This window comes from Anthonomus grandis, chromosome 1 (assembly GCF_022605725.1).
Source record: "Anthonomus grandis grandis chromosome 1, icAntGran1.3, whole genome shotgun sequence".
NCBI classification, from domain to species: Eukaryota; Metazoa; Arthropoda; class Insecta; order Coleoptera; family Curculionidae; genus Anthonomus; species Anthonomus grandis.
Window position 1 is genome coordinate 13,384,106 of NC_065546.1, and position 18,069 is coordinate 13,402,174.

Below are 18,069 nucleotides of genomic sequence, written 5' to 3' on the forward strand. Positions count from 1 at the left end.
AATGACAAAAGAAACGGTAAGTATTTTTAAATTTTTTATTTTGTTAACATATGGTCTTGCCATGGCACTTTACCATCTGTATTAAAATACTTCAAATAATTATTTCGATTCTGCACAGCTTCGATTTCTACGTTTCTTTTACTTCGTTGTTGTAACTTTTGTAATTCAGTTCCTTCTTTTCGCCAGACTCCTGGGGTTATATCTGACATGCTACTGTTATCTTTGTCATTTGCTGTTGCTGTTACATAAGCGGAAGATCTTTTTATCAGGCAGTTATGCAAAGTACATATTGCTAATAAAATGTAGGATACTTTCTCTGGCTTTATATTAATACACGTGTGTAAAACTCTAAATCTAGTAGTTATCAACCCAAACTCATTTTCAGATGCATTTCTAGCTCTAGATAATCTATAATTGAAAATTAATTTCTCATTTGTTAAATCCTTTTGAGGATTCAAAAAGTTTGCACCTAAAGCAAATGCTTCGTCTTCAAGAAAAACGAAATTTAATTTATTTTTTATTTCGTCATTTGTAGGCAAATTTAGACGTTTTGATAGCTTCATATTCAGTTGTTTTGGTTGTACTGCATTTTAACGCTCGCATAACATTCTTGCATAAATTGTAAGTTCGCGGTCATCATTGAGGTTTTGCAGTTTTGCAGTGATTTGACTCAAATAAGATGAAACTTTGGGTGTACTTGTGGGCACACTAACAACAATTTTTTATTTTTCAGTTTCCTAGAAATATGGAAGAATGGTTAAATATAGCAGAGAAGTTTAACCAGAAATGGAACTTCCCCAACTATGGGGGAGCCCTAGATGGCAAACATATTCGTATTACCCAACCACCAAGCACTGGAGCCCAGTACTACAAATACAAGGGTTTCTACAGTATCGTGTTGATGGTACTTGTAAATGCGGATCATGAGTTCATATTTGTCGATATCGGTAAAAACGGGAGACTCTCTGATGAAGGCGTAATTGAGTATACGCAATTTTACCAAAGATTAAAATCAAAATGTCTGAATTTGCCTACAAATAACGAAACAAAAAATAAATTAAATTTCGTTTTTCTCGGGCGAAGACGAAGCATTTGCTTTAGGTGCAAACTGTTTGAATCCTCAAAAGGATTTAACATATGAGAAACGAATTTTCAATTATAGATTATCTAGAGCTAGAAATGTATCTGAAAATGAGTGGGTTGATAACTACTAGATTTAAAGTTTTACACACGTGTATCAATATGAAGCCAGAGAAAGTATGCTACATTGTATTAGCAATATGTACTTTGCATAACTGCCTGATAAAAAGATCTTCCGCTTATGTAACAGCAACAACAAATGACAAAGATAACAGTAGCATGTCAGATATAACCCCAGGAGACTGGCGAAAAGGAGGAACTGAATTACAAAAGTTACAACAACGAAGTAAAAGAAACGTAGAAATCGAAGCTGTGCAGAATCAAAATAATTATATGACGTATTTTAATACAGATGGTAAAGTACCATGGCAAGACCATATGTTAACAAAATAAAAAATTTAAAAATACTTACCGTTTCTTTTGTTATTCCTGCTTCTTCCTGTACTTTGTGGACTTCTTCCAAGTCATGACCTTTTTTCTTCGTTATTATTACTAAAACTTTTCGTTGGTTCGTCCTGATCTAGGGTGAATAGAAGTAAATCAAAATACCATAAGTTAGGTTTATGCACGTCGTCTTCCGAACTTCCACTCCTTTTTGATTCTTTTATTTTCTTGACTTCTTTCCTAAATGCTCCTCGTATACCTTGAATTTTTTTTATTACGAAATCTTTATTTGCGTCGCGGTAAACACTCTCTTTACAAAAAACTACTAGAGCTTTGTAGGCTGCATTTTTAAAATTTTTATTTTTATACTCATCAGCTTGAACTTTTCACAAGCAAGGGTAACTTCCATACATTTCAATAAATTTTTCCAAGTTTTCCTTTGTCCACGACATTTTATACATCGAAATTAAATATAAAACTACTTTCGTTACGCTGCGAGTTCCGACGTCTCTGTGTTAATGCTAGCCGTCTCGCGCTAGGTGTCTACTCCTTACCGGCGCGGCGATCCACGCGACGTTCCACGCGCCACGAACCGTGCATTTACACGATGTGTTGGAATCGCAAGATTGGCGTTTTACGTGCCACGTGCCAAAACTGCTGGAAAAACTGTACGTATAAATGAACCAATTGTCCTTGAGGTCTCTCAAAAGTGGCATATGCCCATAACAGGTTCTATCTTGACGCCATTTTTTAACCCAAAATCTTCTCTCACGTTTTTTATGTTCTGTATTTGATTACACGTATAATGCAGCATAATATTTACTGAGCCTGAGTTTTTACTTTATTCTTAAACATGACATCGAAAAAACACGGCGCGTATACTGAACTTTTCAACCTGACAAAAATCCATCGCGCCACTCCGAAGACTTAGGTTTTTGCATTTAGACGTACGGTTTTGGCCTGTGCGCTCCAAACGCTCAAATTGGAACGCGTTCCTGGATCGTTGTTACACTTTTCGTACAACGTGCCAGATGTGTACGTTCCAAACCTGCATATCAATTCGACACTCCAAAACCGGCAGAATGGAACGCACGTGTAAACGGGCCTATTGTGATTTCCTAGAACGTGTAAATAAATTAGTTGACCATTTTCAATTGCTTTAATTTACACCCAACGAACACGAAAAAAGCTATATACAATAATTAATTTTCCTAACAAATAAATTGTTTTCTAAAGTACTATTAATAATAAATTACTAAAAATATAATTGTAATCTGCTATAAATATAAATGAATGAGGGTTGTGTTGCTCGCAGGACAGTACGAAATAATCAAAACAGATATATGCGGCGCAAAATATTTATTATTAGGTTAGCAGAGTGCTTTCGGCGTAAAGGAAAATCTTTATTACTCACTAAAAGTGAATTGAATGCGTTTTTTTTTTAAATATTTTTTTATTTAAGAAAAATAATTTTAAAAATGAGGATATAAAATGTATTTACTTGTCAGTTACGCACAGGAGTTCCATATAGTGGGAAAAACATTGGCACAAATTAAAACAACATTGAACAACATTTAAGATACCAAATAAATACAAAAGGACGTACAATATTTAAAAAAGGAGAGACGTTAGTACCCTTCCATGTTTATATTTGAGTTGTCTTAAAAGACGAAAAACACAACTTCAGAATCAGATTTAAACCTGTAAAAAATATGGTGGCAACAAATCGCCTTAGAAACATTAAGCACAAAATTGTCACAAAAGTTGGATGATAAAACAAAATCGTGGAACAAACTCGACTTCAACAGTAAGTTTATGTAAAATTAAGCAATTATCAATCAAAAGGGATGTTAACTATAAAATTGTTAATTATGCAACCTCCTATGTAACGGAACGTAAGATCTATTGAGGTTTACTTGTATATTTAAATATGAGAAATTATTGTTAAGGTTATTAGTAACATAGCTGTCTTGAAGAAAATCCAGTATGTCGTAATTGTTGGAACTTACGTGTTAAAGAATTTTAGAATTAGACTTTGGACTGAAGTTATGGTTACTGAATCTTATATGTTGACCAAATGCAGAAGATATTTTACTTAAATGCTCGGGTATGCGTGTTTTTAAGGGTCTACAAGTACGTTACACGTATGAACAATTACACGAATCACACTCTAGCCTGTATATACCACTTTTTGATAATGTATCAATTTTATCCTTAGTATTAACCAAAATTGAACGACAAGGGAACGGGAGCTGACATTTTTGGAGAAAAACCTAAGCATGAAACGTCTCATTCGCTTAAAAGGCATTCCACAGTTTTTCAGACAGAAATATTTGCGATACTAAAATGGGCTGGGAAAACATTAGGAGAGCCTACACTAATAAGTAGACCATAATAATAACAGATAGACAAGATGCCCTAAGGGCCCTCTTCAACCCTAAAGTTACATTAAAGCCGGTTTGTAAATGCCTCATAGGACTGAATATCTTAGAAGATCGCAACTCAGTAAGGCTTATATAGTTCCGGGACATACAGGTATTCCAGGAAATAAAGCCGATTAATTATAATTAACTAAGCTGATAACTAGCACAGCCGACTTTACTCAATCCGCGTAATAATGATCCGCGTAAATGATAACATCGGCAACATGGCTTTTAGATCCGTTTTCATTTCAATTCTCACGGGATTTAACGGGGATCGCTTGAATTCCTTTTTTAACTTTTTTTAAGTTTTTAAGTGAAATTTCGGACACGAAAGTGAATGTAGTTATTATTAAAAACTTACTGAGTCTTAGAAATATCTCCAAGCCAGTGTCGGTGAGTCACATACAATAAAAACAGTGATAAATTGTTATAAAGACAAACACCTTGTTTGTAAACAGAAACAGGTGGAGCCGGTCGGCTTCTTAAGCGGGACATTGTGATATTTATCGATTTTCAATTTTATTTTACATATCGCTTTTAAGATTTTTATGTTGTGCTCTTATCTGTGTGATTTGGGATTTTTTGTGAATATCTTGTGTTCTACTAAAATTAGAGACTTATGCCTAAGAGCCAAGGTTGATGCTATATTCACATCAAAAAATGTAGGTTTTGTTTTATTTATAAACATATTTGGAGGAAATCTGGTAAGAAATACTCATAGTATTAGTAAGTATAGGTAAATCTATTAGCTTTATTTATATATAGGAATTCATTGAAGAATTTTTTTGCCTTTTGAAACATGCCAAGTCCCTACTATGTTCCCGGATGTAAATCTAATTACAAAACTAGTTTAAGAGCAGGGGAGGCAAGTAGTTCTTGCCTTTTTGGCTTCCCCAAAGATGAATAAAGATGAATAACATAAAATTAAATGCCGACTGAGAAATTTGTTAATTTATTAATTGATGAAATTTATATAACTAAAAGTCTAGATTATAGGGGAAAAAGTCTAATAATGCATTTATATTATTATTAACGCCGCCTATACATATTTAAAACAATAAATTAATCACATAAATAAAATATTCTCGTTTGTAAATAAAACAAAATCAAAATTGAACGTCCATCTCGGCAGAACCGTGCTTTCAAAGCGTAAACGGATCCACCAAAACGGATCCGAATCTCCCACGTGGTGCCACGTTGCCAACTGTTATTTCGCAGCTTGAGTAAAGTCGGCTGTGTAACTAGGCAATGAGATCAGAGACTGGGTGAAAAAAAACATTAAGTTCACTGGACAGAAATGTGACAGCTGCAGAGAGAACACGTTTATGAACTTTAAAATAAACAAAGAGAAAATCTAGAGACCTCCTTACATTTGGGAGGAACCCCGATATGTATCAGAATGGGATACATGGCCGTTAAAAAACACCTGAACCTGAAAAGGCAACAAATGTTTGAGACTGGTCTCAGAAGCCCTAGATTGGCTGGTACAGGGCAGCGAGGTGCTGCGGTGATATCAGGGTGAACCACAGAAGTAAATAGCTCAGTGCGGAGCTATCATCTGTGGGGGTGAGCACAATGGACGAATTCCAAAAGAGCAAACAAAAAATACACAGTCGATCCTAAGTGATTTTTGGTTTTATAGGAAATTTGTAATTCTGACTGGTGTTTAACGAGGGTATTGTCAATTTTCTTATTTAAATAAGAATTAATGAATGGTAAAGAAATGAATTTATTGTCTCTTTCTAACATCGAAAAAAAATCTTTTTAATGCGGCTTATTTGATTTACTTGATTGATTGAAGTATTAATTAGATTAGGATTATGGTTGTTATTGTAAGCAACTTTTCTAACAATATTTATTTTATTTTGCAAGTTAGAAGGAGTTAGAGAAATATTTAAAGGACGATGAGAATGTAACAGTTATTGTGCTTACTATTGAGAAGGAAAAAATCTCGATGAAGGCAATGGTTAAGTAATATTAACATACGTAATTGAAAAAAATGCACTTTTAAAATGTAAGATGGCAGTTACGTCCTGTGATTTCCTCAAGTCAAATGACCTGCTAAGTACTAGCAGCTGAGTACTTAGCAGGTCATCTAGCTATAAGGTCTGATGATGCTTTATTAGCGAAACATGTTACCTGATTAATTAAAAAGATATTTTGAGACTGAGACTTAGAGTTTTCATTTTTTCTCTAGTTACGTAGGTCTCTTTGAGATAATGGACGAGTTCTTTCAAGCTTACCTTACCTTTGCTTTCTGTCATTCACATCTTCTTCTTCTTATTTTTTTGCGCTCAAATTGAGCGGAGAAATACGCCATCCATTTTTGTTATCGCAAATTTTTCCTATACAATTATGTGCATCGAGTTGTATTTCAGACCACGTTCTTCATATATCAACATCATCCCGTCAGAAGAGTGTATCTGATAATCATAATAAGTCTGCAATAGAATATTAATAAAAAAAAAGATTTGTCGGTGTTATTTTATTTGAGAAATCGAATCAAGACAAGTATCAGTTTCAAAAGTTCTTTCAGAGCAGGATTGGTACCAGAAGCAAAAGTTACATCTCAGGCATTAATCCAAACAACGAAACAACATGTTTTTCTTTATTGTTTTGAGGCAACGAGTATTTCGCAAGCCCCCAGCCAAATAGAAGACACCTCTCTTTCTAAACTTTACTATACAATTTTGTAACATTTGGTTGTGCGATGATATTATTTACTTATGCTAAAGGCTTAAGTGCCTAATATTAAGATGATTTTCATGAAATTTAAAGATTCCTTTTTTTTCCAAGTATTGCAGCCGGTGAATACGTGGGCAAAAAGTATAAATTATTATAAATGTAAATGTTTTATCGCGTTTTTTTACCAATTTTTTTTAGAAATACATTGAGCCGGCTCCGGTAAGGTGTTGGGTTACACCTGCCTAATAGTTATGTAGGATAGTATTTGTTTTTATAATTAAAATAACATAATCAGTTAGTGTAAGCTTTTCTTTATCTTTATATTCTAAAAGTATTTTTTCTTTCAAAATGATGATGTGATATATAATTTGCGCTCGTTAAAACAATATTTAAGGTTCTCAGAAAATTAATACTACCGAACCGAATCTGTGGAAACTGCTGACTCAAAAACCCGTTTGATTTCTGTTAACGGTACGACGGCAATTAAAGGGGAATAATAAAAAAGCTGACTCAGTACTTAATCCGTATTAAAAAATGAGGACACGAAAAACAGGCAGTCAGTCGAAGTCTTTGAAGAGTAAAAGTCAATCTAATCTGCCGGTTTAAGACGTAAAGTCACGGGATCACCAAAAAAGACGGTTTTGGTGCCGTGCAAGAGCTTTATAATTATAACGGGAGAAGACGGCTCCCGATTTTATAATTTTGAGCATTTTAAAGACGAATTAAGACGTAACTAAGACGGATTTTTAAAATAAATCGAAGACGTAAATATAATAAGACGATGTCGTGTAGTGTGAAGTTAATTAAGCGGGTTTTATGTAAAACAAGTTTTATCATCACACTTTCTTATTCATATTATTAACTCTACTTGATTTACTTATTTATTAAGCTCTTCCTTTTGTTGTTCTGCCATCCAGACTTTTATTTCCTAAAAGAACCCAATAATATCTCTAGCGATAAAGAAAAAACCTACAGTTCTGTGGCCCTGGGTCCGAGTCCCAAATTTGGCTTGGGCGTTTGTGAGTGTCCGATTTAGTTTTAAGTATTTATGTTAAATATTGTGTGGCCAAATGCTTCGGAAAAGCTAAAAATTATTTAAAAATAAATAAGTACATTGAATCTAGCATAGACGGGTGAGCAATTTATAAAACTAGAATTCTTAATATTTTTGTAATAAACCTTCTTGTTCAGTCAGACCACTGCATCATCGCAGTATTTAAATAATTTAAACATTGCTATAGATTTTGCACAATTTGAGCCTTATAGTGGATGTTAATTTAATATTTACAGATAAGTATATTAAAAATGCATTTATTATTATTAAACTTATTTAGAATCAGTGCTATATATTAAAAAAAAATAACAAAACCGTGTGGTACCTTGGTCTTACCCCATTTTATATCTTGTGACATTTTCTAGGATTCATCTCTTTTACAATTAATGTGTATATAGCTTATTCAGAATAACTGTGTTCCGCTGATTGGTTCTTTAGTAAAATATGATGATAGAATGTCAGCGCAAAAATGAAGGAAATCAAGTGGCTTTGTTTAATAGATAGACGATTTGCGTAAAGATTAGTACAATAAAATAATGTATAAAATCTAGTCAGGATGTATCTATAAAGAAATATTGAGTTTCGACATGATTCTTAGGAGCTAGATTTAATAACAAACACGAAATATCAATCATCTCTACATGAAACCCAATATAAGAGACCATTTAGTTACCAGGTTTTTTTATATCTACAATAAAATATTTAAACAAGAATTTTGCAAAATACCCTTAATTTAAGAAAATATTTCAAATGTTGTTTTAAAAAGCATTTTATTAAGCAGAGTTTGTTGTCTTTCATAATTATATTAACTTAGCTGTTAATCATAGATTAGGTTGAGTTTAGATAGGAAGATTTGCGTTACCTTCGCTTTTTGTGACAATAATTAATTATTATTATTACATGGAATTTTCATTTTATATCTGGAAAAAAGCACTTATAAAACCCATTTCAAAAATCTCTAATCGATAACATAAGACTTAAAGAAGAACATAAACAAAGTACTTGCATGGCGGTGCTTGATTTTAGCAGAGCGTTTGATACAATAAATCACTCAATGCTCTTTGCAAAGTTAGGATATTTTGGTTGTTCCGAAACCACGGTTTCTTTTTTTGATTCATATCTTAAAAATAGATTCCATACGGTGTTATTAAAAACCAACAATGAAAGTTTGGGGCACTCAAAATATCTTGACTTGGAAATTGGTGTTCCTGAGGGCTCCATATTGGGACCTCTTTTATTTTCGATTTATGTTGCGGATATGCATAACTGTATTGAACATTGTAAATTACAATAATATGCTGATAATTCTGAGTTAGACGTGCCATTAAATTTTTAAAATTTTAATATTTCTGAGCAAAAAATGAAATCGGATATACTAAACATAGTTAATTATTCCAATGAGCATAACTTAAAAATTAACTCCAAAGTTGTCAGTGAAGTAAAAATATTAGGATTAACTTTAGATTCTAACCTTTGTTTTGAGACACGCATAAAAAACAAATTAAACATAGGCTATATGCGTCTCAGAAATCTGTACAGATCTAAAAATGTCTTAAAGAGTAAAACCAAATATTATCTCTGCAATAGTCTTATTCTTTCCTTACTCGACTACGGTGATATCGTATATTCTAATTCTATAACATCTGAGCTTTCTAGATCCATACAAAAATTGCAAAATAGCTGTGTAAGATTTTCTTATGGCGCTGCCTATCGGGAGCATATCACACCTTATTTAAACATAAATTCTATTTTAAATATGGAAAGGAGAAGAAAATTACACATATATGCCTTTATATATAAAATAATAAAGTCGGGTCAACCACCTTATTTAAATAAGCTATTTACTACTCCCTCGCATTTACACAATACTCGAAATGCTGAAAGTTTTAGAATACCTCAACATAGAACAAGTAACTTTCATAAGTCATTTTCGGTTGTCGGAGTTACAATGTGGAATAACTTGCCAAATGATATTAAAGATTTGCCACTTAATAAATTTTACACCAAGGTTAAGCAAATTCTTCTCGACTCCCAACGAGATAGAAATGTATCATCCATTTTTCTCTAAGAGACCAAGCGAACACAAACCAAAGTCCCTACGAGATGCCTAGTAGTATGTTTAACATAAACTGCAAAATCAACTAAGAGATCTTTCTTTTGTAGTTCTCTTTTGTCTATTCTTGTTGTATGCCAGCCAAATTGCTTTGCCATTTTTCTGCCCTTTTTTAGTGTTAGTTTTGTTCTTTTTTAGGTTAATTAGGAATTTTTTTTTGTGTTTCTTTATAATATCTTCAGTTTCAATATGATGGTTTGTAATGTCATTTTCTTGTTAAGGCCTGTTTCACGCAATTGCACTATCGGTTTTATATAATCGCGAAGCAGTTCCTTTTACCAAAAATTGTCAAATTTTATTTTCTCATGTAATTATATTTATAACTATTTTTTTTTGGTAATAAACTTTTTTTGACTTTGACTTTGACATGGTTCCTGACTAAAGACCATAATGTGATTTATCTTGTCTAATAATATGTCTTCTTTGCGTTAATGGCAAGTTTGCTCGATTACTACATTAGTGCTTACCTTTATTAGCGTGCATGACAACTGTTGCAACGCAATGATTGAGACAAGTTTGCTTGACTCGAAATCACAGGATTTTCTGGTACGATTTTAAGGTTTGAAGAAAAATTCTGCTGTTTACGAGCAGTATATATTTCGTACGATTTAACCCCCAAGTGAAAATCTTTATAACCATCGAAAATAATGCAAGCAATTTACCGTTGACTTATCATTGATTTACCGTTTGACTTTGTACATTTGGTGCAGATTGAAAATTTACTATTAACTTAAGTTTCTTGGAAATTTATTTGTCTAATTCTTTGATTATCAACAACGTTTTATCATTTAATTAAACATTCCCCTAACTGCCACCTTAACAATAATATATTTATTAATATCCTCGAAGACGTAGAGTTTATTGTTAGCAGACTATTAATCCATATAATATTTATTACAAAATAGTAAAGTTATTTATTACAACAAGTAGATTCAGTTTATATTTTATTATTTCAATTAAAATATAAACTACAACTTTATTTTAACATAATTACTAGCTTTACTTGTCGATAAATAACCAGATAAATTCTCTGTAGCGAAGAAAAATTCTGCGGAATCTTGAGAATAATCTAACAAGAAATGAGTGGTGCAGCTTTACCAATTTCCCAAAAAAAAATTGTTTGGTATTGATAACAATTTAAAAAAAAAATCTTAAAATTAACACGTTAATTTTATTTAAATCTTTATTCTCCACTCGATTATTTTGCAAAGATCTTTACACCTTTAAAAAAGAAATTGCTGGTAAGTGCTGATAAAGCGATGGCAAATTAATATGACGTTCTTTTCTTTATTATTTTGGGGTTTGCAATGCTAGATGCTGACGATTTTTATATATTAAACGAGTAGTTTCTAGCCTCTAAGCGTCAGTAAGGATCATTAATTTAATAACCAAAACCCGACAGCATCTTTAAGTTTTGCCGTACATATATATCTGTACCAGAGAGGTAAACAGTCGTAAGTCCATTTTTACTCGATATGGAGTTAATATCATTTTCGAACTGAACTTCTTCAATTTTATATTATGGTAAAAGATAGTAAGTCCTGCGTTGTGGGTTGCCTGTATTTTCAGTTTTGAAAATGTAGTATCTCCACATATCAGTGGGGTAAAGAAACGTATCTCCTGACCTGACATGTTTCACTACGTCCAGTGTCGCAATGTGGTAAACAGTAGTAAGTCCGCGGAACTTAAAGTACCGGCAAAGTGCTCATAGATAATTATTAATATTTTAGTGCTTGAAAACAATGAAAAGTGATGAGAGTGATTGCATGTTAAAACGTATTGTTGGTAAAAGAGTGCGTTTAATAATGGAGCAGGTGAAAATTGCAAATAATGACAATGAACTAGGTAATAATAATTACAAAAATAAAAAGTAAGGTTATGTTTATATTTCTAATGGTATTGAAATATAAACTTTTAATTTAATAAAACCACATTACTTTATTGGGGTGTTTAGTTCATATCAAGGTTTTTAGTATATTAAAGGTAGAATTGAAATTATTCCGGTTATGGTAATGATAAAGAGTTTTAAAGTTGGACATATGATCTTTTACCTCGTTCACATAAACGTATTAATTTAAACCTCTTAAAGTAATATGTGTTTGCCTTACTTTTACCACAAATTAAAGCAAGTATCTATATTATAACCAGGGGTAAAATAAATTGATTTTTTAATAAGAAAACCCAGCCCAAGCTCTTTTGGCATTCACATTTTTTTTAAATTAGATATCGTGAGTTTTTTAAGTGTTAATTACAATTAATAATTTACATTTAAGAAAAATTATATTAATAAGATAAATCCAAAATCTCTTCATCGTTTTTTTTTTCAATCGTTTAACAAAAGTTTAACCGGGTTAAACTTTGAGTTACCATGGTTACACATTATTTTTTTTACCTTTAACCCAGGGTTAAGGTGCTAACCCTGCATTTATAAATCGGCCCTAAGAGAAATATACATTCGCGTGCCCGTGTTTTGGATTAGCCCTGGATATGCTAGGTCATCCGTATTTTTTAGTTACTTTGGGTAATTTATAGGTAAAAACTGTGAAATGAAATGTCAAACTCCTACAAAATCATTTTCTGAAGAATCCCTTAGCCATGTTCCGTCTGATAATGGTAAGACTTATTCTGAGTTTAAATTTGCAGTTTTTTTTACAGAAATAAACGAGTCTTTAGGGTATACCTAAAAAAACTTTATGTGTTTTGGTTTTAGGTTCAGGTCAGTTGTCCACTTCAGAACCTAGTACAAAAACATTAATAACCAAAAAAAGGCTCTTGGAAAATGTTCAAGCATCTAATGGTAAGACTTCTTTTTTGAATATGATTTTATAAACTTTTTTCCAAAGAATGCCTCGTAGAATTTGATTTTTTTAGAATAAAAGTTTATAAAGTTTTTAGCCTAAAACGGAAGACTAAAATAATTACATTTGAAATTTCACTTAAACCCAATAATTTTATAATCTGCTTTTGTTTTAGATTTAGAAAAGCCGGCCACTTCAGAGCCTAGTAGGGAAACATCGTTATTGCACAATATTCAAGCATGGTAAGATGGTAAGATAATTTTTTGATGTTTAGGAATTTTACGTAATTACCTTTTTTGTTTTAGATCAGCCATCCACCTCTAGGGGATCAATTCTAGAATACATTGACAACAGTGATGATAGTTTAAGGGATAAAGAAAATTCTTACGAAGAAATCCGAAATGTGTTTTTTGCTCAAGATAACGATCAGGACGAAACACATAATAAGAATAATGATCAGGCTATACAAAATAAAGACGAAAAACGAAAAATAAAATCAAGAAAACGCATAAGACAGATTGACAACTGGCGAAGCACAAAAAGGTCAAAAGCAACTTTAAAAGGCGAACAACATGTGACAAAAAAGGGAAAAACCATTATGGCAAAGGCACTTAAGTCACGCTGTGCACCTTGCAGAAGAAACTGTACCGAAAAAATTCCTGATGCTATAAGACAACAGATTTTCAAGGAATACTGTGAAGAAAAGAATTGGGACATAAAAAGACAATTTATTCGTTCGCACGTTGAGTCAAAACACATTGAACGTTGCAGACCCGAAGACAACAGTAAAATTGGCAAAAAACAGACTATTAACTACTTTTTTGATGTGCAGTCGGAAGGTTTAACTAAAAAGATTGATGTATGTAAAACCTATTTTTTTGAACACTTCGGAATTTTGGAAACCGTTGTTCGAAATGTTTTACAAAAATACACTGCCGGTGGCTTTGTTTCGAGGGATATGAGAGGGTGACATGTGCCACCCAACAAACTACCAGAGGAAGTTCTTAATGGAGTAAGAGCACAGATAAAATCCTTTCCATCTTACGAAAGCCATTATTCTCGTGAAAAAAAGTAAAAGACAATATTTAGGGCCAGAACTAAGCAGAGAAAAAATGTACAAGTTATATTTAGCTAAATGTGAAGAGAACCACATTCCCAAACATCAAATAGCAAAGCTTTGGATATATAAAAAATGTTTTAATAAAGAATTTAATTTATCGTTTAAAAAACTTTCAGCTGATACTTGCGATAAATGTGACAGCTTTATCTTAAGACTTAAAGACTCCCAAAGTAGTGAGAAAACAGTTATCCACGAAGAATATGAAAATCATTTGAAGGAAGTAGATTCGCGATACAAAATCAAGAAAAATGACAAGAAGAGAGCAAGAATTCAAATGACAGTATTAAGGTTATAATGCTAGATCTTCAAAAATGTCTTCCCACCCCGTACCTATCAAATAATCAAAGCTTCTATTACTTAAAGCTGTGGACTTTAAACCTGACTATTTATGACTCAAATACAAATTTTTACTGAGGGGTCATACACACATGGAAGCTGATCACGTACACGCTCTTATTGAAAGGACTTTAAAAAAGCAACCAACCATGGAAATATGTACTCCTTGGAACTGGCAACAATTAATAAGATCCACAGGCGCAACTGTTATAAAACTACATTATTCTGATTTTAAACATGTTGACTATTGGTATGGTCAACCTAACTCTCCTTTTATTAATAAGAAGAAAAATACTGAAAAAGCAAGACTTTTGATATCTAAAGTTGTATATTTTCAAATTAAAGCTGATCGTCCTAGCACTATATTTTACAAACTGAAATTTAACGATGAAGAGTTTAAAACTTTAAATGTGACCAGATCTGTTCGAAATCCAATGCCACTGCCTAATGAATTGCCTAGTCTGCGCAGTAACTTAAAGGGAATAAGAAAGAAAAAACATGATATTTTAATAAAAAGTTTGGAGTGGGTTCCTAAGCAATTTCATAATTTTCTTAAAAAATCTTCCAATTTCTAAAGCAAAAGGCCAACATAGTTCCGATGAAGAAGATAGCGATTGATTTTTTATCTTCTATGAATCCCAATTTATTTGTTTAATAAATTAAAAAAAAAACATTTTTTGTAAAGAAATTTATGTACATTAATAATGTTCACCTAAAGAAATAAAATTGGTTGTGTAACATAAAGCTTAAATTTTTATGATTACCTGTAACTCTCTATAATATAGAGAGTAAGTGAATTAGGTATGCATGTACCAGCCTGGAAACAAATGCCATAATAAAGGTTTGACTCAGGAAGTACAAATTATACTTTTTTTATACTTACCTTTGTTTTTTATCAAATATCTTTTAAATATTTTGGCTTTTAATATTTCACAAGGTACCTATAACATCCTACCAAAGAGAAAAGATAAAATTGTTTTTGACCTACCTATAATAAATACATTTTTAAAGTACCTGGCAATATTGTAAAAACATATCTTATAAGTCTAAAAGAGGTTTTAACAATAATTTAGAAAAAAAAATCTTTTCAAGCATCTTAAGCAAAAATTAAATCCTATGAAATTTAAAAATAATTTATTATATTAAATATTACATTATTACATAAAATGAGAAGGCAATGAATAAACAAAAGCCCATAAAAGATTACTCTTATTCGTGGAAGATTTAGCATAATCATAAAAAAGCATAAAAAAATAACAAATTAACATAATACATACATACATACAGTCGATAGACAGATATATATGTATTTATAGAAACTAATCATAATACATTTAAAAATATTGAAACTAGTTACAATTATCAAAATATAGCACGACAAAAACTTACAGATTGATTACTTGCGTTTCATTCTGCTTTATTTTATATTAATTCTAAAGTTAATTTCTTTTAAAGCTCTGAATTTAAAGCTTTATTTAGACGTTTTACATGTATATAGTCTAAATTGGGTTTCATAAGAATATTACGTTAAGTCAGAATATGGGTTTTCAGTGTCATATTTAGTTTTTTGGAGTAATATTCGGGGTTGTTATTCTCTGATAGAAATATTAATTAATCAATTTTTTATATCTATAAAATTTCAAGAATGTCCAAATAACCATTTTTTAAGTTTTGCCTTTAATAAATAAATTGAATTTATTGTTAAAAAATCTGGGGAAAGTGAAGCATGAACTTCTTGGGCTTATGATTTTACTTATTGTGTTCAGAATTGAAAGTGGTCTATAATTTGATATTTCTGTTTCCTTTCCTGCTTTATATAGTGGTTTGACTACTACAACCTTCGAAATCTTAGAAAAACAACCCTGTACAAAACATTTATTCACCAAATATACCAAAAGTTTAACTAAGTACCTAGAATCTAATTTAATATAAGATTATGTTTCCTTCTTCCCTTAATAGTCCTCTTCATATTTTGGGATACACGGTTTTCTATTTTTAACTTTTTTATTTCACCCAAGCTCTAAAAAAAACTTTAAAATAACTATTATAATTAATAACAGTAAAAATCATTCTATTATTCTGAAAACCTATTCGATATCCTCAGTCATAATCGTAAAACACAATTTCCTACAAACCCCAATTAAGGCAATTTCGGACTGTCTAATACATGTTAGATTAAGATTGAGCTAACCAAGTTTCACACTAAATAAAGTTTGTCTAACTTTATTAAATACAAACCGCTCAGTCTTACCAAGATTCAAAAGTTTTACTAAAAATAATCACGAGGCGAACTTTTAAAGAATTTCTTTATTTTCTCTATTCGCTGCTCTAAATAGTAGGAAATTTCAGTGTTAAAATATAATTTTAGTTAGTAGTCGAGATGAGAATAGATAAAACTTTTATATTAGTTACTAATTAAGAGATAATATATTTACTTTAAACTTTAATATAAAAACTTAAACGTGATAGTGCATTTACACATTTAATCGATCTGATATTTCATGGAAACTCAACTATTTAAATGTTACGCTTAAAAGAACTTTTAGATTTAGCAAATGCACTGACAATTTTTGAGATCAAAAAACTAAACGAGTTTTGAATTTTGATTAGATGTGAAATATCTAAATGAAATAAATTAAGCCATAACATTGGGCAACAATTTTTGTTCTACTATTAGCAATTGGCATTTTTCCACTAATGTTATTTTTATAAATATCACATTGACCAACTAAGTTATATTTTTTAAGGGTGCATTTTTTTACTATTTCCTGTATATTTAGACATTGAATTCGAATTTAAAAACTGAAAAATTCTGCAAGTTGTAATATTTGTAATAGTTGACCTGCACTTTTTCACAAAAAGGAATTCCGATATAGTGACGTTCTAGGCGTCTGAGGATGTCCCGGTTTTCATGAGTCGCATCTAGCTATCGAGTAGATCTTGAGTATACGAGGGTGGTCCCAGAAGTACCCGGCCTGACCTAGAGATGTCGGTAGTAGTTTGAAAAATATCAGTGTATTAGAAAGTATACAATCTATAAAGCATATGTTTCAAGTTTGAAGACGCCACGTTCTTTAGTATTTGTTTGGCAGCCATCTATAGTGAACGTTTCAGTGAATTTGTGAAAATGGGGAAAATTGGTCATCGTTATGTGATACAATACTTTTATTTGAAAGGCCTCAGCCCAACCAATATAAAAGCTGAACTGGATTCTACTCTGGGTGAGTCTGCTCCTTCGTTAACAATAGTAAAATATTGGGTAGCAGAGTTTAAACGAGGCCGTACGAGTTGCCAAGACGAGCATCGCAGTGGTCGACCAAATGAGCTGACGACACTAGAAATTTAAAAAACAATTCACAAAGTGGTACTGGATGATCGTCGACTGAAAGTGCCCGAACTAGCGGACATAGTAGGCATTTCAAAAAGTGCGGTACATCGCATATTAACTGAAAATTTTGATATGAGAAAGCTGTGTGCAAGATGGGTGCCGCGTTTGCTCACACTCGAGCAAAAACAGTGTCGTGAAGATGTTTCATTTGAGTGTTTAGCAAAATTAAATAGCAACAAAGCAGAATTTTTGCGTCGTTTCATAACCATTTATGAAACATGGGTCCATCACTTCACACCTGAGACAAAAGAACAATCAAAACAATGGACTCAAAAGGGAGAACCGGCTCCAAAGAAGTCGAAAACCGTTTCATCTGCAGGCAAGGTCATGGCGTCGGTTTTTTGGGATGCGCGAGGGATAATTTTAATTGACTATCTTGAAAAAGGTAAAAGTATCAACGGCGAGTATTATGCGAACTTATTGCAACGTTTGAGCGAAGAAATCAAGCAAAAGCAGCCGCATTTGGTTAAGAAGAAAGTGTTTTTTCATCAAGACAATGCACCAGCCCACAAATCCGTTGCAATGGCCAAAATTAATGAATTAAAGTTTGAATTGCTACCTCATACACCCTATTTGCCAGATTTAGCTCCCTCAGATTATTTTCTGTTTCTAAACTTAAAAAACTGGC

General features: G+C 31.9%; 1 protein-coding gene and 1 long non-coding RNA gene across 2 annotated transcripts in view; one reads left to right on the top strand and one right to left on the bottom strand.

Annotated features, from left to right (window-relative positions):
* LOC126750633 (vasoactive intestinal polypeptide receptor 2-like) overlaps window positions 1-18,069 on the bottom strand; it is a 263,640-nt gene that overhangs the window by 107,547 nt on the left and 138,024 nt on the right. The gene's annotated exons all lie outside the window — the stretch shown is intronic.
* LOC126750660 (uncharacterized) lies at window positions 12,421-14,689 on the top strand. The gene is made up of 3 exons (XR_007665780.1): window positions 12,421-12,596; window positions 12,773-12,847; window positions 12,903-14,689. It is a non-coding gene; the product is annotated as an uncharacterized LOC126750660 (long non-coding RNA).